Source organism: Stenella coeruleoalba, assembly GCF_951394435.1.
Source record: "Stenella coeruleoalba genome assembly, chromosome: X".
In the NCBI taxonomy this organism is placed as follows: Eukaryota; Metazoa; Chordata; class Mammalia; order Artiodactyla; family Delphinidae; genus Stenella; species Stenella coeruleoalba.
Window position 1 is genome coordinate 113659384 of NC_137152.1, and position 25657 is coordinate 113685040.

The following is a 25657-nucleotide window of genomic DNA, read 5'->3' on the forward strand; positions in this document are numbered from 1 at the left end:
GCTCACAGGCCCAGTTGCTCCGCGGCATGTGGGATCCTCCCAGACCAGGGCTCATACCCGTGTCCCCCGCATTGGCAGGCAGATTCTCAACCACTGCGCCACCAGGGAAGCCCTATAAGCTCTTTTTTAAATCTCTAAATTCTGCCTCTTCTTTGCTTCTGTACTACTACATGCAATCCACATCACTTATTCGTTGGTCATGTGATTAACAGTCCTTTAGGTTCACAATTGGAGTAAAATGCTACTTTAGAGAAACTTGCCATAGTAACTAAATTTCCATTGAGAAAACAGAACTGTGAAAGGGCAACATTTCCTATGTAGTTTTACCCCCCAGATGCCCTGGACTATGCGGCACTTGCATACATTAGTGATGCAAATCTGGGAGAAGAACAAGACCAAGATGTTATGACCAAGACACTCGATTTGCATTGGAATGCCTCATGTGAACAGCACATCAGAACTCACGAAGTGGCATTTGGCTTGAACTCTTGGAAGTCATGCCAGTCTACAAAGAATCCAAACGGCAAACGTTGGGATGAGAGTGGTCCATTGTTCTTCTCTAATGCAACTTGATACTGAATCTGAAGAGATTGGAAAAAAATATGAATTTGATCATTTAACTAAAGCCACTTCCTTTCTATGGGCACCAATGACCTCATCTATAAAATGAGGGCATAAAACTCGGGCATAGACCTTCCAACTCTTAACATTCTGTGTTTCCATTTGGAGTTTTCTTTAAAGAACTGGATTTAACACTTGCATGTTGGAGGGAAAGGAGAAAGCAACTTCTAAGATGGGGAGGAGCTCTGAGAGAATTAAGGTTCAAAGATAGACTTCACTGCCTTGCCAGTTTTGTCCAGTGCTAGACCTGCTCCCTGTCCTTTTTCTCTCAGGTTAAAGGACTAATAAAGGTGGTGGATACTGTATGTCACCATGTGTCAGTGGGGTATTAAACCAGTAAACGAGAAAAATGAGTATGGGTATCCCCTGCTTTTCGAAAGTTCGCTTTATGCCACTTTGCTTTTTCGACTTACATTAGTACCTGTTTTTGCTAACCCAAAGAAATCTGAAGAGGATTTTCACTTTTACAAAAGAAGGCGAAAAGCGAAAATAGCATTTAGCGTTTGTTTTGCAGCAAGCATTTATAGAGGCAGCGTACAGTGCACCCCAAGCAGTGAGAGTGTCATGGCCAAGCTTCTTCCCGGGGAGCTACACTCAACATCTCAGCATCAAGCCTTCATAGTTTTGAACTGTGTCTGTGAGCATCTGTGTTTTGTCTCCATTTATTTTGTGCATCCCCTAGCAAGATGTGTCCTAAGGCAACTGCTTCTTTGTTTTATGCCATTTCGGCTCACACAGGGTTTCATAGGGATGCTCTACTTTCTGATAGCGGGGGAAACCTGTACTGGCTTTTGAACTCCTGGCTCCATCACCATCTTTCCTTTCTGGCCTCTGGTCATCTCACTGCCATCTTGCAAAGCTGGTACAAGGATCAAATGCACCATCATGTCTCCTAAACACTTTCCATTTGGAGGGCAGGATGCCAGTGACATGAAGGCAAAGTGAATACTGTTAGTACATTATAGGTTTTATTTATTCAATTTAACCAAAACTCATAAAATTTTGCCAGCTACTGTTCTAAAAGTTTTATAAATATTAACTCATTTAATTTTATAACATGGATTATAATTTGGGACTTAGTACTGTCCCCTATTTTACAGAGGAAGAAATTGAGGCACAGAGAGGTTAGCTTCATTGTCTAAGGTCAAACAGCTAGTAATGGCAGAGATTAAAACCTAAAAAGTCTGGTTCCACAGTCCATGCTTTTAACCTCTTTGCGCAAGGGATACTGAGTTGGCTGGTAATTCTGCACGTGCCTCACTCCAAAGGTGCATCAGGTTTTGTGAATAACTGGCAGGCCTTAGCAGTTGGACAGGTCCCATGGCCTCCCCAGCTCTCTGGGCCTGACTTAGACCTAGATCCCAGGAATGTTACATTTCTCCAATCCTGGGTCCATCATGAGCAAACTCTTTCCATCCTTCACACACTGTGATTATGTGCTCTGTGATCTCTGTTCTATAGGTTTTCCCAAGTTCTCTGACTGTATCTACAGAATAGCAAACATTCCCTTAAGCCTGTTGGTTTACTTAACCAGCCAGTAAACCGAATGAAGAAAGACCAGATGTTGTTTATTGAACGCTTACTTCGTGCCATGCACTGAGATAGTTTTTCCATGCATTATCTTGTAATCCTCCCAGTAAACCTATGAGATGGTTTCTGTTATTATCCTCATCTTACAGATGAAAAAACCAATGCTCAGTTACTAACCCAAGGTCACACTTTTAAGTAGCTGGTAGAGCCAGAATTTTGACTTGGGCCATATGTGATCCAAAGCTCTTGGGTTTAGTTATTACTTTCTACTGCTTTCAGCATTTTTCTGGGACTACCCTCCCAATACCACATACACATTCGGCAGCCACTTGTCCATGATATTGATATGCCAAATTCTGCCTCACTGGGCTGTAATTTTAATACAGGTACACCATTTTCTTAATAACACAAACCATTTTTGGTTTGTAAGGGAGCATTTGCCTTGCCTATACTGGACACCTAGCATAATGGATCTTCATAAAGTGCCACCTTGTCTTAGAGAAGTTATGGAAAGAGACTCTGAGAGTATTTAACTAGGCCAAGGGGATTAGGGATGTCCTATATCATACTCCTGTGGGCTTTTTGAACAGAGAACTTGGGTTTTCTGTTAGAATGGACTTAGATAAAGAAAATAAGTGTTGTGAATAAAATATAAGAATTGTTATTATAGCACATGGAAACACCTCTAGGGTTCGTGATTAGACAAAATTCCCAGATGTACTTTTCTGGAGACTAAATGATTGCTCCTCGTGAATGAATGCAGTTTGGTTTGAAAGCAACTATGGACGATGCTAAAATATACATACAAGAAGGCTAAATCAACCAAACCAAACTTTAAAACCCATTTGACTTTATTAATCTTTGTAACTCAAGGGACACTCCCAATCAGAAAGGATCCTATATGCCTCAGGTCTGAATCTAATTGCCAGTTAATAAAAATTCCAGGGTATCCTTAATCAGCCAATTAACTGACCTAACAATTATAATAGGGAAAGAAGGTGGGAGGGGTCGAGACTGGGAATAACAAATCCATCAAGGTGGAGTAAAATTCTTCAGAGGTTAATGGTGGACACCGTTTAAAATAAAGAATTTTCTTCTACCTTGACTAGGTTCCCGTTTTTCTTTCCTTTTTCCCTTCCCTGACGTTTGTAATTGTTGGAACCCCCAGTTGGCTGATTAGCTAATTGAGAGAGGGAACAGGAGAGGCTTTAAAGATGTGTAGTGTGTATTTTTTTTAAGTTTTTTATTCTCTGAAACAATATTTATGTGAAAATAGTTCACTGTAGTTAAGGATGTATTATTACTATTTGAAATTTAGAGCATCATTTTTTTTTTTACTGGAACAGTTAGTTACTTCCTAATTTGTGAATCCCACAGCCTTAACATGTAAATTGAGATTGAAATATAATGTGAAAAGTCTGACAATTAAGGAACCCAGTTATTTTTCCTTGAACATAGCGTCATAAAAATTTTAAACCACAGTAAAACAGATCTCCTTATTGAAAGAATATATTATTGGGACAGAATTACATTTTTATTTGTATGCTGAAAATTATAATACATTGAGGACAGGACAAAGTGTGCATGTAGGTGAAATTTTCTTCTCAAGCATGATTTACCATTTTATAAATACTCTCAGATGTTGATAATAAGAAAAAGAGTTTAGAGTAAAGAGAACTGTTTTTGTTCCAAGAAACCCAGTTGCTAGGGTTTTTCTTTGTAGATGCAAGCACATGTTTAAAAAAATATATTTGGAAACAGTAAATGATGGAAAACTGCCAGAGGAAACTCAAGGTGGATCTGCTAAACCTGGTCAAGCCCCAAGCCCAGAGTTGTAAGCGTCCTCTAAGATAGATGTAATACTTCAGTACTTTCATCACCACTTATCTAGACTTTTGTCACCAGGCTATGGAAATAGAGCATTTTAGATTTGGAAGGAACCTTATTTTATTTATTTAGTTTTGGCTGTGTTGGGTCTTCATTGCTGCGCGTGGGCTTTTCTCTAGCTGCGACAAGCAGGGGCTACTCTTCGTTGCGGTGCACAGGCTTCTCATTGCGATGGCTTCTCTTGTTGCGGAGCATGGGCTCTAGGTGCCTGGGCTTCAGTAGTTGTGGCACACGGGCTCCGTAGTTGTGACACACAGGCTTAGTTGCTCCGCAGCATGTGGGATCTTCCTGGACCAGGGATCGAACCCACGTCCCCTGCATTGGTAGGCAGATTCTTAACCACTGCGCCACCAAGGAAGTCCCGGGAAGGAAACTTAGAGGTCACCTAGTTCTACCTTCTCATTGAACCAAAGAGGAATCAGAGACCCAGTGAGGAGAAACGACTTGTCTAAGGTCACAGGAAATTTTCTGGCTGAGCTGGGAGCAGGTCTCCAGATTGCCAGTCCTGTGTTCTTTCCTTTCTTCCCATCTTCCCCTTATATAAATGATACCAAAGGCCAGCGGGCAAATGCCAACTGCCATATTCTGTTAAAGACTGTTTCAATGCAAAATATGTTGCACTCCAAGCCTGATTGCCTTCATTTTTTAATCATTCCTCAATGGCCAACTCAGAAGGCATATGTCTTAGATTTATTCTTATGAGTCCCATCCCTCTTTCACTAATGCATTATTAACATGTCTTCTTTCTGTTCTGAAATGTTCTCAGGGGAATAACTGTGTCCTAATTTGGAAGTGGAAGTGACTGTAGGATCTATTCCTTTTAATCTGATGGCTAGGAAGTGCTTCCCTTTCAGTTCTCCAAGATTCGGCTTAAAAGGATTGTTCAAAATACTTCTTTTCTAATGCTGGTATAAACTCCACTCAGCCTTACAAGGTACATATGTACCTTGATTTTTATTTGTCTTTTTTTTCGGGAGGAGAGGGTGTTTGTTTTTTGTTTTCTCAGCTTTTTGTTGTGTTTTGTTTTCAATCTTCAGGCTTTAAAATTTATTTGTGTAAAGGCTTCTCTTATTTTTCTTACTGAGGGCTAGTTTCACTTGAGCTTGTAAATTGCTTGTAAATCAAGATCTGATTAGGAAGTAATATATTCATCTGTAACTCCTGCATAAAAGTTATTCAAGTATTGTGACAAAATAAGTGTTGTTTACTTTATACATTTTCTGCAAATTCTAAAGATTTCGTCTAACTTAAAGGCTCTCATGGAATCTCGGGGATTGTGGCTTGCCCACTGAGAGTATAAAGGCTTGCTAAATTAAGTTGATTTGCCTGTGAAAGAAATGCTTCCATTATTCATGTCAGAAGCCTGTCACATCAAATTGAGGGAGTGGAGAAAACCCTTTTTTATCAACATTTTGAACCAAGAAAAACCAACCATTGAGGGCCTGAATTTCAATTGGGGAAAAAGTCAGGCTGAAAGCAGGGTTCAAAAAAAAAAAAAGGCTGGGTATTTGTCTAATGTTGAAAATCAGTAGAGGAGATTGATTTAACTTTGGTTGAAACTTTTTATATAGACAGACAGAATGAAACTTCTTAAAGCAGCAAGTAGTACATACAATCTGGGTGTCTTTCATGTGTAAACTTGTCAAAAGTAGTTAAGCTAATTCAAATTTAAATCTCCTTGAATTTCTATTCTTGGACTTCTAATTTGTTTATTTTAAAGGATTTAGGAATGCATTTCTTGGGGGTTACTTTTCAAACATTGATGAATGTATTTTGTTTTTCAAAGTTCAAGATTATAGGCTCTGGTGTGCGGTTAGAAGTTATATTAATAAGAGAAGGAAGACAGGCTGGTCAAGGACCAGCCCTCTTGTTTGTATCGGGTATGTGGGCATTTGTCTCTGTGTGGATGTATTGTATACATGTGTGCACACACACACACACACACACACACACACACGCACATAACTTCAAATGAAAAATAGGTCATTAAGGGAATAACACAACTTGGAACAGTAGAGGGAGGACCATTTCCCAAGACAAAATATCCTCACGCAGTATTAGTTTAGGAGGATTCTCTTGTATTTGCCAGAATAGTGGATGTTGTTAAATTTTAAGTGGTTGAAATAATAATATAGGAGAAATTATTTGATTATTTATGTAATGAAATCTGATGCTCACTTTATTTTGCAATATTTGATTTCTGTTAACATATGCATTTCAAATGATTGCATACCCCAGTAAAACCACTCACAAGAACAAAGTTTGTTATTTTTGCAGATTTAATTCTTACCAACCGTCATTTACCTTGAATATGTTTCTGCCATTATTATCCAAGGGATAGTCTTCGAATGGTAATTTTAATCTGATTTAAGCAGAACATCTGTTGAGCAACTGCAAAATGTAGAACATCATTTTCTATATTTCTTAGATATATTTTGGCAGACTTATACCTAATTTCCCACCAAGAACATGGCTCCAAAAATGAAAAATTGGACAGTTAAAAAAATTGGACAAAAAATAATTGGACAATTTATACTGTTTGAAGAGATCCCTGCATTTTTCCCCCTTTTAACAAAATGAAGCCTGAAATCTTGTTAAAGAATAAGACTGAATCTTTTTTCCTTTTTTGGTGGGAGGTTCTGCAGCACTTGAATCTTAAACTGAATTTTATGCTTAATTGATATTTGTGTCCAGTGGAAATAAGAGTTGGCTTGTGGTGTTCCCAATACAAAAGTAATTATTTCTCCGATGGACTGCAAATATGTGCAGGTTGTAGATGGGGGAGCAATGAATGAAATAGGCGATTGTACTGTGGAGGACTGCAGAAGACAAGGATTAACTGCGAGTAGAATTGTATTTTGGTGTTCTTTCAGTAACGATACGATCTCTCTGAAAGTGAATGCTGCTAACAAGGAACCTATGCGTCAGGGGGTTGGAATAGGGGTGGAGGTGGGGCATGTGGGGGACTAAAAACAGAGAACAATGTCAGAGTAGGAGCTGAATATCTAATTTCTGTGTATTTCCGAAAGTACAAAACAAGCAAACAAAATAACAAAAAGCAGCCTTCTCATTTGACCTGTGCTATTTGTAGATCATGACAACACCAGAGGTCATTGCTATTCTGCAAAACCCCGGTGCCTATTTGCTGGCTGTTTCCAACTGTCAGAATATAGATTATTATCTGGGGAAGCAATCTAAATGGGCATGCAACAAGAACTGAGGATAGAAATGGTGAACTCTTCAAGTATTTAATTTTTTCCTCATGAAGTGTTATCATTTTCAGGCATTTTTCAAATGCTGATAATGTTATTTTGTAATGAATGAAATTCGAATTATGTAGCATCATAAAATGATAGCTTGTTAGAACTGGGAGAATTTTAGAAACTGGAGAGAATTTAAATTTTAGAAACTGGAAGCTCAAGAGGGCAGGGTTGGTATCAGAACCTAGTTCTTCTCATTCCCAGGCCAGTGAATATCTCGCTGATTTACACATGACTAACAGGTGCAGTTTTCCTCCACTTAGTGTCAAACGATACTGAAATGGACCATGTTAAATAAAAATTAAAGGCCTCTGCAACCCCAAACCCCAGATGTAACTATTCACGGCTAAGAGTGTTTCTTCTAAGATCCCCTACCCTCAATACAAACATAAGCATTATTATTTTTACCTTGTATTTTTCACGTTTTCTTGCTTGTTTTTTATATATATATATATAAAATGCTTAATGTATATAATATATAATCTGCTCCATGTGATTCTGTAGTTTTTCCAGTGTGCACTACTTTTGATCAATATTGTTATAAAAATCAATACAGATGAATTATCAAAGTACGTTCACATTGCAAAAAAAAACCCCAAAAAATCCCCTGCAAAATCACATGCAACAGTAAATGAAACTGTCTACCTTCTCCTGCCATATAATCCTACTCCGCTAAGTTCCCACTATCAAACTCCTTCTAAGCACAGCATGCACATTTACCATGTATTATAGATTGGGATCAAACTTTGCATAGTAGTCTGTAATTTTATTTTTTTACTCAATAGCGTCTTGTGAACATTTTTTATGTGAGTACAAATAAATCTACCCTATCTTTTATTAAGGATTCCATGAAATTGAATTGCATTGATTTTGATAAAATTGAGTATTGGGACTTCCCTGGTGGCGCAGTGGTTAAGAATCTGCCTGCCAATGCAGGGGACACGGGTTTGAGCCCTGGTCTGGGAAGATCCCACGTACCGCAGAGCAACTAAGCCCGTGTGCCACAACTACTGAAGCCTGTGCGCCTAGAGCCCGTGCTCCACAACCACAACCCGAGAAGCCGCCACAATGAGAAGCCTGCGCACTGCAAGGAAGAGTAGTCCCTGCTCGCTGCAGCTAGAGAAAGCCTGCACGCAGCAACAAAGACCCAAGGCAGCCAAATATAATAAACAAATTTATTTTTTAAATAATTGAGTATCTTTTTATTTCTTGATATTTTGTAGATTTCTTCTGTGAACTCCCTGTGTATTTTTCTTTTTTTGATTATTATTTAAAAATCGATATGCATTGATATGCATTTTCTGCATTGTATGCATAGTAAGTATTTGTCATAAATATCGCAACTATTTCCTCCTGTTTGTCGTTTTTTTTTTTTCACCTTTGTTTCTGGTATCTTTTTAATTCCTATACAAAAGTTCCTATACAAAAGTTTTCGATTTTTATGTAAGCAGAGATGTTAGGTTTTTCCTTGTAATTTCCTTTTTCCTTGTTATTTCCTGGCCCTGATGTCAAGCAAAGAAAGGCCTTCTACCCCATGATTAAAAACAAAATACAAAACTCCTCACATATATATATATGTGTATATATATACGTATATCTATATACGTATCAATATATATGTTTTGGCCGTGCCGCATGGCTTGTGGGATCTTAGTTCCCCAACCACGGATCGAACCCGGGGCCCCAGCAGTGAGAGCACCAAGTCCTAACCACTGGACCGCCAGGGAATTCCCTTCTATATATTTTTTCTGATACTTTTTTTTTAACATCTTTATTGTAGTATAATTGCTTTACAATGGTGTGTTAGTTTCTGCTGGATAACAAAGTGAATCAGCTATACATATATATATATATATATATTCTCATATCCCCTCCCTCTTGTATCTCCCTCCTATCCTCCCTATCCCACCCCTCTAGGTGGTCACAAAGCACCGAGCTGACCTCCCTGTGCTATGCGGCTGCTTCCCACTAGCTATCTATTTTACATTTGGTAGTGTATATGTGTCCATGCCACTCTCTCACTTTGTCCCAGCTTACCCTTCCCCTTCTCGTGTCCTCAAGTCCATTCTCTACGTCTGCATCTTTATTCCTGTCCTGCCTCTAGGTTCTTCAGAACCATATATATATATATATATATATATATATATATATATATATATTTTAGATTCCATATATATGTGTTAGCATACAGTATTTGTCCTTCTCTCCCTGACCCACTTCACTCTGCATGACAGACTCTAGGTGGTCGCCATCCACCTCACTACACTCAATTTCGCTTCTTTTTATGGCTGAGTAATATCTGATACTTTGATGGTTTTAATTTTTTACACACTTAAACAGGCAAGGCACATAGTAACTAGTGGTAGATCTCAAGTGTTCTCCTGCACACGCACAGGTGTGCTCGTGGACACACACACACACCTTGGTAACTGTAGAGATGTTTGATGTGTTGATTAGTTTGATTGTGGTAATCATTTCACACTGTATACATATATCAAAATGTCATGTTGTATACCTTAAATATATACAATTTTTATTTCTCAAAAATAAATTTTAAAACTAGCATGGGCATTGAAGTAGGAAAGTCTGTGTTTGAGTTATTGCTCAACTAATTTCTAGCTGTGTAACGTTGGGCAAGTCACTTTTCGTCTCAGTACCTTGATTTCCCCATCTGTAAAATAGGCATAAAAATAGAGTCATTCCAAGGATTAAAAAAATTAAGGTTAATGATTGTAAACAAGCTAGCCCAATGCTTGGCACATAGTAAGTCCACAATAAATTATAGCTATTATTCTTATTTAAATCTGTGATAAATCTATAATTTATTTTGTCTATAATTTGGAAAAAAATAGAATTCTGAGTGGAATTACATTGTTTATACATGTTCTCTGGAGACTAACATCTTTACAAAATTGAGTCTCCCACGCAGGATTTAGGTATTTTTTCATGTCCTTCATTGGAATTTTCTTAGCATGAGTCTTAACACTTTTCTTGTTATCCCTGGTTTATTCCTGGGTACTTTGTAACTTTTATTGTTATTGAGAGTGAGAGTAATTTTTATTGTTATGGTGAATGAGGTTTTTTTCATTACATTTGCTAACAGGTTATTGCTTGTATAAAGGAAAGTGATGGGTTGGTTTTAGGCATAGTTTGTAACGGGCCACCTCACTGAACCCTTTATTAATTCTAATTTATTTTCTTGGACACTGTTGTATCATCTGTTCTCTCTTTTTAACATTTATTATTCATTTCTTTTTATTGTCTTACTGCATCAGACAAAAGGTTGAGAATAATACAGAGGCAGTGACATATTTGTCTTGGTTTTGATTTTAATGTTTATAGAGCACTGACCTCTATCATGATATTACATTGGCTTCTGATATTGGCTTTTTTATTGATCAAGATGTTTCTATTCTTAGGTTTCCCAGGTTTTACAATCAGGAATGGCTGTTGAAGTTTATCAAATGCCTTTTTGACATCTATTGGGATGACCTTTTTATTATTTTTTAAAAATCTCATCTAACCAGTTAATGTAATGAACTTTTGCAACACTGGCTTTGATTTGCTAATAATTATGATATCTGCTTCTAAATTCATAAGTGAGATTGAATTTGAATTACTTTCATCAGGTTTTGGTACAAGTGTTACAAAAGTCTTCCAAATTTTTCTGAGAACACCTCTGAAAACTGATTGGCCTCAAGGAAAAGCTGTTTTCTTTTCTTCATAAGTTGTTTTTTCCTATAGTCTGGAATAATTTAAATAACACAATAATTACCCATTTCCCGAACATTTGAGAGGTTGCAAACTTTAAAGAAAAATTTTTGGTGATAGATCTTTGATAAACTTTTTGAATTCTTCTGTGACTATTGTTTTATTTATAGTGTTTGTTGCTTTTTGAGTCAAGTTTTCAAATTTATAGTTTCCCAGAAAATGGTTCATTTTATCTAATTTTCAATGGCATAAAGTTGTGCATACTATTTTCTTATAACTTGAAAAGTCTCTTCTGCATCTACTTTATCATTACTTATATTGTATGGTTTAGTTTTATTTGCTTCTTGGTCAGTTTTGCAAGTTTTTTATATAGTCGCTTTTTTTTAGGAAGACATTGGTTGTACTAATCATATCTACTTAATATCTAATTAATATATTAATTTCTGTTTCATTTAAATTTATTTCTTCATCATACTTTCTTTTGGCTTCCCACTTTGTTTTCCTAGTTCAGTTTTAGTTGAATGTGTTGCTTATGTATTTTCAGTCTTTCTTCTTTAATAATAAAATACTTTAAGGCTATGGGGGTTTCCTCTTGAGTATGAGTTTTAAAAATTTTATTTATTTATTTATTTATTGGCCACACCACACAGCACGTGGGATCTTAGTTCTCCAACCAGGGATTGAACTTGTGCCCCCTGCAGTGGAAGCATGGAGCCCTAACCACTGGACCGCCAGGGAATTCCCTTGAGTATGATTTTCATTGCATCTTATAGGTTTTGATCATTTTCTGTAACCTTCAAATTGTCTTTAATACAATTTTGATTTCCTCTGGATGGTTAAAAATTCACACCTAATTTTTGATGATTAATTTCTTGTGTTATTTTAAAATTGTGATCGGCAATGTAGCATGTAAGATTTTAGAAGTTTTTAGCTTTTCTTTGAGGCCAGTTTTCAGAGGTGTTCTCAGAACATTTAAGAAAACATGTTGTATTCAGGATATAAAATTCTTTCTATATTGATTAAAAAACAAGGTTATCATTATTTAAACCCTTATTTCTTACATATTTACTTGATCTTATAAAATTCTGAGAGAGGTGTGTTAAAATTTCCTGTACAATTATAGGTTTATGAATTATCTAGGTATTTCTAAGGTTTTTTTTCAAAGAATAAATTGTGCTGCTATGTAGTTCCGTAAAGGTTAATGATAATGTTATCTTCTTTGTAATTATACCCTTAATTATTATGAAATATCACTTTGTGTCTAATTTAATGCTTTTGGCTTTATAGTCAACTTTGAGATTAATATGGCCTTCCTTTTTTCATTTTATTTGAATTTGCCTGGTATATCATTGCCCATATTTTTATGACTAACCTTTTTATATCAAATTATTTGGTGAATAGTTAATAGCTAGAACAGTTAATAGCTAGATTTAAGGAGTTATTTTACTTTGTCTGAGAGTTTTTGTTTTTTATTAAGGAAAGTCAGCCTATTTGCATTTATTGTAATAGCTTATTTGCTCCTATTCCTTCTAACTTTTAAAAAATATTTTCTGTATTTTTTTTTTTTTTTCTTTTGCGGTACGCGGGCCTCTCACTGTTGTGGCCTCTCCCACTGCGGAGCCCAGGCTCCGGACGCGCAGGCTCAGCGGCCATGGCTCACGGGCCCACCCACTCCGCGGCATGTGAGATCTTCCTGGACCGGGGCACGAGCCCGTGTTCCCTGCATCGGCAGGCAGACTCTCAACCACTGCGCGACCAGGGAAGCGCTTTTCTGTTTTATTGTTTCCTTAATTTTATTCCCTCAATTTTGCTGGAACAAACAAATTTCATATTGTTTAGTGTTTTTATTCTTTAGGGTGATTAAAAAGTTCTACTTTAAATTTATATTCTGTTGTTTTCCTTTAAATGATTAACAAACGTATCTGAACCTGTATTTCTCCATCAATTTAAAAAATTCAACAGTAATTTTGTCTCTCCTTTCCATATCAACCTGACAAGATGAGAAACTTATTATACTTTTAATTTATCCCGTGTTGCCTTTCACTGGTGTTAGATTAATCTGGAAAATTAGCTCTGGATTAGTACGGCACTTTCCTTATAACTCTTCTATTTCAAGAAATATTTATTAATAGAGACATTAAACTTCCTGACCACGTGATTAAGAGTGATTTGTGTTTATGGGAATTCCCTGGTGGTCCAGTGGTTAGGACTGGGCCTGGGTGGTTCAATCCCTTGTCAGGGAACTAAGATCCTGCAAGACGCACAGTGCTTTAAAGTTTACGGGTTTAATTGCTTATCATTTTTATTTTATATTCTCCTATTTTGAAATACTCAGATTTCATATCAATATAGTTAAGAGTATATCACTGAGTAAATTTTGACCTGTTGGTGGACATTTGGGTAAGAATTTTGCCGTATTTGTTTTACCTGTTTTTGAAATATTAAAAATAAATTACAGGTATCAAATGATATTTTACCTGTACAAAATTTCTATATGCGTTTCTAACGAAAAGGACTTTTCTTTTGTATAACCACAGTACCATTAAGTTTTTTGCTATGATGAATAATGCTGCTATGAATATTTGTGTACAAGTTTTTGTGTGAACATATATTTCAGTTCTCTTGGGTATATATCTAGGAATAGAATCCTGGGTCATATGGTACCTGTATGTTTAACCCTTTCACGAACTACCAGACTCTTTTCCAAAGTTGCTGCACCATTTTACATTCCCACCACCAGTGTATGAGTGTTTCCATTTCTCCACATCATCTACAACACTTGTAATTGTCGTCTTTTTGATTAGAGCTATTCTAGGGGGTGTGAAGTGGTATCTCATTGGGACTTTGATTTCCATTTCCCTGATGGCTAATGGTGTTGAGTATCTTTTCATGTGCCTATTGTTCATTCGTGTATCTTCTATGGAGAAATGTTTTTTCAGATTCTTTGTCCATGTAAAAAATTGGATTCTTTGTTGTTTTATTATTGAGTTGTAAAAGTTCTTTAATAGTCCCTTGTCAGATACATGACTTGAAAATATTTTTACCCATTCTGTGGGTTTTCTTTTCATTGTATTGATCATGTCCTTTGAAGCACAATATAGTTTAATTTTGATAAGGTTCAATTTATCTATTTTTTCTGTTCTCACTTATAATATTGATGTCCATTCTAAGGAATCATTGCCTAATCCAAGGTGATGAAGATTTACATGTATATTTTCTTCTAAGAATGTTATAGTTTTAGCTTTTACACTGAGATCTTTGATCCATTTTGACTTAATTTTTGTATATGTTGTTAGGTAGAGATTCAACTTCATTCCTTTGCATGTGGATGCCTAGCTGTCACAGCAACATATGTTGAAAGGCTATTCTTTTTACATTGTATTGTCTTGCCACCCTTGTCAAAAATCAATTGACTAGATGTAAGGGTTTATTTCTGGACTGTCAATTCTACTCCATTGATCCATATACCTATACTGTGTCAGTACCACACAGTGTTAACTACTCTAGCTTTCTGAAATTGGGAAGTATGAATCCTCTAACTTTGTTCTTTTTCAAGATTGTTGTTATTCTGAGTTCCTTGTATTTCCATATGAATTTTAGGATCAGCTTTAGAGTTTCTGCAAGGAAGCAGGTGGGATTTTGATGGGGATTGTGTTGAATCTGTAGATCAATGTGGGGGAGTATCGACATCTTAATAACACTAAATCTTGCAATCTGTGAACATGGAATGTCTTTTTATTTACTTAGGTCTCCTTTATTTTTTATTTTATTTTTGAAAGTTTTATTTATTTTTTTCTTCCAGTTTTATTGAAATATGATTGACATCAGCACTGTAAAAGTTTGAGGTACACACCATAATGATTTGACTGACATACATCATGAAATTATTACAACAATAGGTTTAGTGAACATCCATCAACTCATATAGATACAAAATTAAAGAAATAGAAAAAAATATATTTTTACCTTGTGATGAGAACTCTTAGGTATTACTCTTTAACAACTTTTATATATAACATACAGAAGCATTCATTATATTTATCATGTTGTACACTATATCCCTAGTATTTATTTATCTCATAAGTGGAAGTTTGTACCTTCTGACTGCCTTCCTCCAATTCCCCTTTCTCTCACCCGCCCACTTCTAGTAACCACAAATTTGATCACTTCTTCTATGAGTTTGTTTGTTTTTGAAGTATAATTGACATACGATACTATGTTAGTTCCTGGTACACAACATAGTGATTTGATATTTCTATAGATTTCAAAATGATCACAAAGATAAGTCTATCTACCATCTGTCACCATGCAAAGGTATTACATAATTATTGACTATATTCCCCACACGGTACGTTTCATACCTGTGATGCATTTATTGGGTTAGACATAAAGTTTGTTCGAGTTTTTCCATACCATCTTATGGAAAAACTTGAACGAACTTTCTGGCCAGCCCAATATTTTGCAGTTGGAAGTTTGCACCTCTTAATCTCACTCACCTATTTCTTTCTTCCCCCCAGCCCCCTCCCTTCTTGTAACCACCTGTTTGTTCTCTGTATCTATTACTCTGTTTCTGTTTTGTTGTGTTTGTTCGTTTTGTTTTTTAGATTCCACATATAACTGAAATCATACAGTATTTGCCTTTCTCTATATGACTTATTTCTTAGCATAATATCCTCTAGGTCCATCCATGTTGTCCCAAATGGCAAAATTTCATTATTTTTTATGGCTGAGTAATATTCCATTATATATACAATATATATACCACTTCACCTTTATTCATTCATCTATCAGTGGGCACTTAGGTTGCTTACATATTTTTGCTATTGTAAATAATGATGCAGTGAACATAGGGGTGCATATATCTTTTCTAATTAGTATTTCCATTTTCTTTGGATAAAATACCCAGGAGGGGAATTGCTGGGTTGTATGGTAGTTTTATTTTTAATTTTTTGAGGAATCTCCATACTGTTTTCCATAGTGGCTGCACCAATTTACATTCCCACCAACAGTGCACAAGGGTTCCTTTTTCTCCACATCCTCACCAATACTTATTTTCTGTCTTTTTGATAATAGCCATTCTACAGGTGTGAGGTGATATCTCATTGTGGTTTTGATTTGCAATTCCCTGATGATTAGTGATGTTGAGCATCTATTCATGTGCCTGTTGGCCATCTGTATGTCTTATTCTGTATGTCTATTCAGATCCTCTGCCCATTTTTTAATTGGGTTGTTTGTTTTTTTGATGTTCAGTTTTATGAGTTCTTTGTATGTTTCGGGTATTGAGCCCTTATGGAATATACTGTTTGCAAATAGCTTCTCCCACTCAGTAACACTAAAAGCCTTTCTGTTTGTTGATAATTTCCTTTGCTGTGTAAAAGCTTTTTAGTTTGATGTAGTTGCATTTGTTTATTTTTGCTTTTGTTTCCCATGCCTGAGGAGATATATCCAAAAAAATATTACTAAGACTGATGTCAAAGAGCGTAATGCCTATGTTTTCTTCTAGGAGGTTTATGGTTTCATGTCTTATATTTAAGTCTTTAATCCATTTTGAATCTATTTTTGTGCATGGAGTGAGAAAGTAGTCCAGTTTGATTCTTTTGCATGTACCTGTCCAGTTTTCCCAACACCATTTATTGAACAGTGTGACTTTTCTCCATTGTATATTCTTGCCTCTTTTGTCATACTGCCCATATAAGTTTGGTTCATTTCTGGGCTCTATTCTGTTCCATTGATCTATATGTCTTTTTTTGTGTCAGTACCATACTGTTTGGATTTCTATAGCTTTGGAGTATAGTTTGAAACCAGGGAGCATGATACCTCCAGCTTTGTTCTTTATCAAGATTATTTTGGCTATTTGGGGTCTTTTGTGTTTTTATCCAAACTTTAGAATTATTCATTCTACTTCTGTGAAAAATGCCATTGGTGGGCTTCCCTGGTGGAGCAGTGGTTGAGAGTCTGCCTGCTGATGCAGGGGACACGGGTTCATGCCCCAGTCCGGGAGGATCCCACATGCCGTGGAGCGACTGGGCCCGTGAGCCATGGCCACTGAGCCTGTGCATCTGGGGCCTGTGCTCCGCAACAGGAGAGGCCACAACAGTGAGAGGCCTGCGTACCGCAAAAAAAAAAAAAAAAAGCCATTGATATTTTGATAGGTATTGCACTGAACGTGTAATTGCCTCAGGTAGTGTGGTCATTTAACAATATTAATTCTTCCTATCCATGAGCATGGTATATCTTTCCATCTGTTTCTATCATTTTCAATTTCTTTCATCAGTGTCTTATAGTTTTCCTATTACAGGTCTTGTCACTCCTTCACTAGATTTATTCCTAAGTGTTTTATTCTTTTTGATGTGATTGTAAATGAGATTGTTTTCTTAATTTCTCTTTCTGATAGTTTGTTGTTAGTATATAGAAATACAACAGATTTCTGTGTATTAATTTTGTATCCTGCAACTTTACTGAATTCATTGATGTGTTCTAGTAGTTTTTTAGTGGCATATTTAGGATTTTCTATGTATAGTATCATGTCATCTGCAAATAGTGAAACTTTTACTTCTTCCTTTCCAGTTTGTACTCTTTTATTTCTTTTTCTTGTCTGATTGCTGTGGCTAGGACTTCCAATACTATGTTGAATTAAAGTAGTGAGAGTGGGCATCCTTGTCTTATTCCTGATTTTAGAGGAAATTCCTGATTTTACCTACATATTAATTTGCATTTGGTTGATAATACAATCTATAATGACAATTTTTCTTTCTAATCCTGATATATTTTATTTTTCTTGCCTTATTATACTTGCTAGGATTGACTTCATGTTAATGTTAAATGAAAGTGTTGATAAGGGCTATCTATCTCTTTTCCAATGTCAGAGAGAAAGCTTTCAGTATTTCACCATTAAATATGATATTTGTTATAGGTTTTTATAAATCCTCTCTATCATATTCTCAAAAGGCCTCTCTATTCCTAGTTAGGAGTTTTTTCTCATCAAAAATGTATGTTGAATTTTATCAAAAATTTTTTGCATCTATTGAGATAATGATATTTTACCCTCTACTTTGTGAATGTAGTGAATTATATTGATAGAAATTTGAAATTCTATTCCTAGAATAAAATCTACTTGGTTGTGACAAATTATTATTTTTATGTATCACTGGATTAGGTGGCTAATACTTGTTTAGAATATTTAAATTAAATGTTTCCTTTCTTATAATGTACTCATTAGTGTCTTGGATTCATAAAATGAGTTGGAAAGTATTCCCTATTCTTCTAATCTTTGGAACAGTTTATGTAAATTTGGTGTTATTTCTTTCTTTAATCTTTGGAAAAATTTACTGGTGAACGTATATGGGCCTGGAGGTTTTTTTGTGTGTGTGTGTGTGGCAAAGTAATTATTAATAGTATAGGATTATTTCAATTATCTATTTTTGTGTGTGTGTCAGTTTTGATAAGGTGTGTTTTTCTAGGAATTGGTCCATTTCATGGAAGTTTCCAAATTTATTAGCATAAAGTTGTTCATATATCTTTTTTTAACATCTTTAGTGGAGTATAATTGCTTTGCAATGGTGTGTTAGTTTCTGCTTTATAACAAAGTGAATCAGCTATACATATATCCCCATATCTCCTCCCTCTTGCGTCTCCCTCCCACTCTCCCTATCCCACCCCTCTAGGTAGTCACAAAGCACGGAGCTGATCTCCCTGTGCTATGTGGCTTCTTCTCACTAGCTATCTATTTTACATTTGGTAGTGTATATATGTCCATGCCACTCTCTCTAAAGTAATTATTGATACGTATGTATTTGTTGTCATTTTGTTAATCTTTTTTTTTAGTTCTTTTTTGTTCCTTTCTTCTTCTTTTGTTCTCGTCCCTTGTGATTTGATGACTATCTTTAGGGTTATGTTTGGAGTCCTTTCTTTTTGTGTGTGTGTATCTATTATAGATTTTTGATTTGTGGTTTCCATGACACACACACACATATATATGTACACATATTTATATAATGATTATTTTAAGCTACTGATCTCTTAAGTTTGAAAGCATTTTAACAACCCTGCATTTTTACTCCCCTCCCCATGTTTACTGTTTTTATTTATTTATTTGGCTGCATCAGGTCTTAGTTGTGGCATGTGGGATCTTTCGGTGCAACATGTGGGCTCTTCACTGTGGCACACAGGCTTCTTTAGTTGCGGTGTGTGGGCTTCTCTCTAGTTGTGGTGCGCAAGCTCCAGAGTGTGAATTCTCAGTAGTTGTGGCCTGTGGGCTTTGTTGCCCCATGGCAGGTGGAATCTCAGTTCCCCAGGGACTGAACCCACATTCCCTGCACTGGAAGGTGGATTCTTAACCACCGGACCACCAGGGAAGTCCCCATGTTTACTGTTTCTGACATCATATTTTACATCTTTTTCTTTCGTATATCCCTTAACTACTTATTGTGGGCATAGATGATTTTACTACTTTTGTCTTTTGACCTTATACTGCTTTATAAATGGTTGATCTACTACTTTTACTGTATATTTGCTTTTACCATTGAGATTTTTCCTTTTGTGACTTTCATATTTCCAGCTGTGTCCTTTTCTTTTCTGTGTAGAGAAGTCCCTTTAACATTACTTGCAAAGCTGGTTTGGTGGTGCTGAACTCTTTTAGCTTTTGCTTGTTTGTAAAACTTTTTTTTTAATTTTTATTTTTTTCGGCAGTGCCTCGTGGCTTGCGGGATCTTAGTCCCCTGACCAGGGATTGAACCTGGGCCCTTGACAATGAAAGCACAGAGTCTTAACCACTGGAACACCAGAGAATTCCCTCTTATCTGTAAAACTTTCGATTTGTCTTTCAAATCTGAATGAAAGCCTTCCCAGAGTATTCTTTTTTTTTTAAACATCTTTATTGGAGTATAATTGCTTTACAATGGGGTGTTAGTTTCTGCTTTATAACAAGGTGAATCAGTTATACATATACATATGTCCCCATATCTCTTCCCTCTTGCGTCGCCCTCACTCCCACCCTCCCTGTCGCACGCCTATAGGTGGTCACAAAGCACCGAGCTGATCTCCCTGTGCTATGCGGCTGCTTCCCACTAGCTATCTATTTTACATTTGGTAGTGTATATATGTCCATGCCACTCTCTCACTTTGTGCCAGCTTACCCTTCCCCCTTCCTGTATCCTCAAGTCCATTCTCTAATAGGTCTGTGTCTTTATTCCCGTCTTGCCCCTTGGTTCATGACCTTTTTTTTTTTTTTTTTTTAGATTCCATATATATGTGTTAGCATACGGTTATTTGTTTTTCTCTTTCGGACTTACTTCACTCTGTATGACAGACTCTAGGTCCATCCACCTCACTACAAATAACTCAATTTCGTTTCTTTTTATGGCTGAGTAATATTCCATTGTATATATGTGCACCATCTTCTTTATCCATTCATCTGTTGATGGACACTTAGGTTGCTTCCGTGTCCTGGCTATTGTAAATAGAGCTGCAGTGAACATTGTGGTACATAATTCTTTGAATTATGGTTTTCTCAGGGTATATGCCCAGTAGTGGGATTGCTGGGTCATATGGTAGTTCTATTTTTAGTTTTTTAAGGAACCTCTATACTGTTCTCCGTAGTGGCTATATCAATTTACATTCCCACCAACAGTGCAAGAGGGTTCCCTTTTCTCCACACCCTCTCCAGCATTTATTGTTTGTAGATTTTTTGATGATGGCCATTCTGACTGGTGTGAGGTGATACCACACTGTAGTTTTGATTTGCATTTCTCTAATGATTAGTGATGTTGAGCAGTCTTTCATGTGTTTGTTGGCAATCTGTATATCTTCTTTGGAGAAATGTCTATTTAGGTCTTCTGCCCATTTTTGGATTGGGTTGTTTGTTTTTTTGATATTGAGCTGCATGAGCTGCTTGTATAGTTTGGACATTAATCCTTTGTCAGCTGTTTCATTTGCAAATATTTTCTCCCATTCTGAGGGTTGTCCTTTCATCTTGTTTATGGTTTCCTTTGCTGTGCAAAAGCTTTGAAGTTTCATTAGGTCCCATTTGTTTAATTTTGTTTTATTTCCCTTTCTCTAGGAGGTGGGTCAAAAAGGATCTTGCTGTGATTTATGACACAGAGTGTTCTTCCTATGTTTTCCTCTAAGAGTTTGATAGCGTCTGGCCTTACATTTAGGTCTTTAATCCATTTTGAGTTTATTTTTGCGTATGGTGTTAGGGAGTGTTCTAATTTCATTCTTTTACATGTAGCTGTCCAGTTTTCCCAACACCACTTACTGAAGAGGCTATCTTTTCTCCACTGTATATTCTTGCCTCCTTTATCAAAAATAAGGTGACCATATGCGCGTGGGTTTATCTCTGGGATTTCTATCCTGTTCCATTGATCTATATTTCTGTTTTTGTGCCAGTACCATACTGTCTTGATTACTGTAGCTTTGTAGTATAGTCTGAAGTCAGGGAGCCTGATTCCTCCACCTCCGTTTTTCTTTCTCAAGATTGCTTTGGCTATTCGAGGTCTTTTGTGTTTCCATATAAATTGTGAAATTTTTTGTTCTAGTTCTGTGAAAAATGCCAGTGGTGGTTTGATAGGGATTGCATTGAATCTGTAGATTGCTTTGGGTAGTATAGTCTTTTTCACAATGTTGATTCTTCCAATCCAAGAACATGGTATATCTCTCCATCTATTTGTATCATCTATAATTTCTTTCATCAGTGTCTTATAATTTTCTGCATACAGGTCTTTTGTCTCCTTAGGTAGGTTTATTCCTAGATATTTTATTCTTTTTGTTGCAGTGGTACATGGGAGTGTTTTCTTAATTTCACTTTCAGATCCTTCATCATTAGTGTATAGGAATGCAAGAGATTTCTGTGCATTAATTTTGTATCCTGCTACTTTACCAAATTCATTGATTAGCCCTAGTAGTTTTCTGGTAGCATCTTTAGGATTCTCTATGTATCGTATCATGTCATCTGTGAACAGTGACAGCATTACTTCTTCTTTTCCGATTTGGATTCCTATTATTCCTTTTTCTTCTCTGATTGCTGTGGCTAAAACTTCCAAAACTATGTTGAATAAGAGTGGTGAGAGTGGGCAACCTTGTCTTGTTCCTGATCTTAGTGAAAATGCTTTCAGTTTTTCACCATTGAGGATGATGTTGGCTGTGGGTTTGTCATATATGGCCTTTATTGTGTTGAGGAAAGTTCCCTCTATGCCTACTTTCTGGAGGGTTTTTATCATAAATGGGTGTTGAATTTTGTCGAAAGCTTTCTCTGCATCTATTGAGATGATCATATGGTTTTTCTCCTTCAATTTGTTAATATGGTTTATCACATTGATTGATTTGCATATATTGAAGAATCCTTGCATTCCTGGGATAAACCCCGCTTGATCATGGTGAATGATCCTTTTAATGTGCTGTTGGATTCTGTTTGGTCCCAAAGTATTCTTGATTGTTGATTTTTCCCTTTCATCACTTTAAATATATCATGCCTCTCCCTTCTGGATTGCAGAGTTTCTGCTAAAAAGTCAGCTGATAGCCTTATGGGAGTTACCTTTTACATAACTTGCTCCTTTTCCCTTGCTGCTTTTAACATTCTGTCTTTATTTTTAATTTTTGCTATTTTAATTACAGCGTGTCTTGGTGTGGTCCTCTTTGGGTTGTTACTGTGCTTCCTGGACCTGGATGTCTGTTTTCCTTTCCCAGGTTAGGGAAATTTTCAGCTATTATGTCTTCAAGTATGTTCTCTCCCCGCCCCCTTTCTGGGGGCATTAGTATACTTAATGTTGTCCCAACAGTCTCCTAAATTGTCCTAATTTTCTTAAATTTTTTTTGTTTTTGCTGTTCAGCTGGAGTGATTTTACTTCTCTGTTTTCCAGTTAGCTGATCTGTTCCTCTGTATCATCTTGTTGATTACTTCTAGTGTATTTATTATTATTGGTTATTATATTCTTCAGCTCTTTTTGGTTCTTCTCTATATTTTCTAACTGTTCATTAAAAACTTCTAATTCTGTTCATCCACTCTTCTCTCAAGTACTTTGCACATCTTTATAATCATTACCTTGAACTCCTTATCAGGTAGATTTCTTATTTCCACTTGACTTAGTTCTTCTTCTGAGGTTTTATCTTACTGCTTTGTTTGGAACATTTCCCTCTGTTGCCTCATTTTGCCTAATTTGCTGTTTTTATTTCTATGTATTTGGTAGGTTCATTTTGTTTTTCAACCTTGGGTATGTGGTGTTTTGTAGTTATGTACTATGTGTCCCAGTAGCACACTCCCCTCTGGTCACCAGAGCTATATGCTCTAGGGTTGTCCTGTATATGAGCTGCTTGGGCCTTTCTGTTGTAGCAGGTTTTGTACTGTGGGCAGTCTGATAGTTATGGCTGGTACGTGGTCCAGATGGTTGCAAGGCCCTGCCTTGCGTGGATGGAGGCTGTCAGCTGCTGGTGGATCGGGCTGTGTCACGATGCTGCTGGCTGCAGAGCCCCAGCAGTGCCCAGAGCTAGTGCTGGTCCACTGATTGGTGGAGCCCAGTCCTGGGGTGGGTGGTTGCTGGGCTGGGGTTCCTGGACCTAGTGTTGGCCCACTGAGTGGGGCCAGATCCTGGGGCAGCCAGCTAAGGGGTGCAGTGTTTCTCGAAGCTGATGTTGGCCTCTGGTTGGTGGGGCTGTGGCCAGGTGGTTCTGATGTTGACTTGCTGGGGGGTGGGTCTGGGTCCTGGCCCTCTGGTTGATGGGGCCAGTACTGGGGTGGCGTGGGCCTCAGGTTGTCCTAGGCAGCCAGCCTACTGGTGCTTGGGGCTGTGTCCCTGCCTGGCTAGCTGCTTGGCCTGAAGTGTCCCAGTACTGGTGCAGACTGGCTGATGGGCAGGTTGGTTCCTGGCACTAATAAGCTAGAGGGAGGATTCCAAAAGGGCACTTGCCAGCACCATTGTCCTTGTGGTAGAACAACCTCCCCCAAATGACTGCTGCCTGCATCTGTAACCCAAAAGTGAGCTCCAGTTACCTTCTGTCTTTCCTGGAGCCTCTCCAATCTCAGCAGGTGGGTCTAACCCAGGCTTCTTTGAAATTACTGCTTCTGCGCCGGGTCGTGGAGCATGTGAGATTTTGTGTGCAGCTTTTGTGAGTGGAGTCTATTTCCCACAGCCCTCTGGCTGTCCGAAAAGTAAGCCCTGCTGGCCTTCAAAGCCAAATGATCTGGGGGCTCTTATTCCTGGTTCAGGACCCCTGGGCTGGGGAGCCTGGTGTGGGGTTCAAACCCCTTGCTCCTTGGGGAGAACCTCTGAAGTTGGAATTATTGTCCCATTTGAGGCTCACCCACCCAGGGATGTGGATCTTAACTCTACTGCATCTCTGCCCCTTCTACCTGTCTGGTTGTGGTTCCTTTATATCTTTAGCTGTAGAAGATCTTTTTTGTTAGTCTGCAGGTCTTTCTCATCAACGGTTGCTCCATAAATAGTTGTAATTTTGGTGTGCCCATGGGAGGAGGTGAGCTCAGGGTCTTCCTACTCTGCCATCTTGGCCACTCCCCATTTTTAGGTCTCCTTTTTTCATAATGATATTTTATAGTTTTCAGTGTGTAGGTGTTAAACTTCTTTTGCTAAATGTATTTCTAACTATTTTATTCTTTTTGATGTTATTGTAAGTAGAATTGTTAATTTCATTTTTGGACTGTTCATTGCAAGTGTGTAGAAATTCAATTGATATTTGTATATTGATCTGTATTTTGTGAGATTTCTAAACTCATTTGTTAGTTCTAGTAGTTTTTTTGTAGATTCTTCATGGCTTTTTCTATATAACATTGTGTCATCTGCTAATAGAATAGTTTTGCCTCTTCTTTTCCAACTTTGATGCCTTTTGTGTCTTTTTCTTGCCTAATTGCCTCATCTAGAATTCTAGTACAATGTTGAATAGACTGATGAAAGCAGACCACCTTGTCTTGTTTCTGATCTTAGGGGGAAAGTATTCAGTCCTTCACCATTAAGTATGATGTTAGCTGTGGGTATTTTCCCTTCATTTAAAAATGTAATTTGATTAAGTGTGAAAAATTCTCTTTTTCTCCACTCTACATATGCAAGTACAGACCACTGAGTGTGGGAAACACTTTCAACTATGTGACTCTCTGCACTTTCATGATAAGAGTGCAAGCAGTGCAGTGAAGGACAAAGCACAAGACTCTGGAGATGCCAGCCATCCCTGTGATGCTTTCTCTGTATCACTCACTTGTGTATAGAATGGGACCAGAAAGTAGGTTTTCTGACCATTTACCCTCTAAGGCGATAAAAATTTCATTTTTTCCCTTAACTTTGGCATTACAGAGTTTCACAATTTTTATGGCCATCTCACAAAGGAAAAAATTTCCAAATTTGAGAAAGATGAGGAAAAAAGTAATTATTTGTTTTAGATGCTTTCTTTATCTCTGTAAAGTCTTCCAAAATGGCTTTTTTGGAAAATGACTCACCCTCTTCTGAAAGTGCTAACATCCACCTTCACAAAAACAGCAAACCTTAATCTAGTAAACCTGTACCTCCTATCCCAACCTAGGAGAAATGTATTTAAAAAAAAAATTAAAGGGCTTCCCTGGTGGCGCAGTGGTTGAGAGTCCGCCTGCTGGTGCAGGGGACGTGGGTTCGTGCCCCGGTCCGGGAGGATCCCACGGAGCGGCTGGGCCC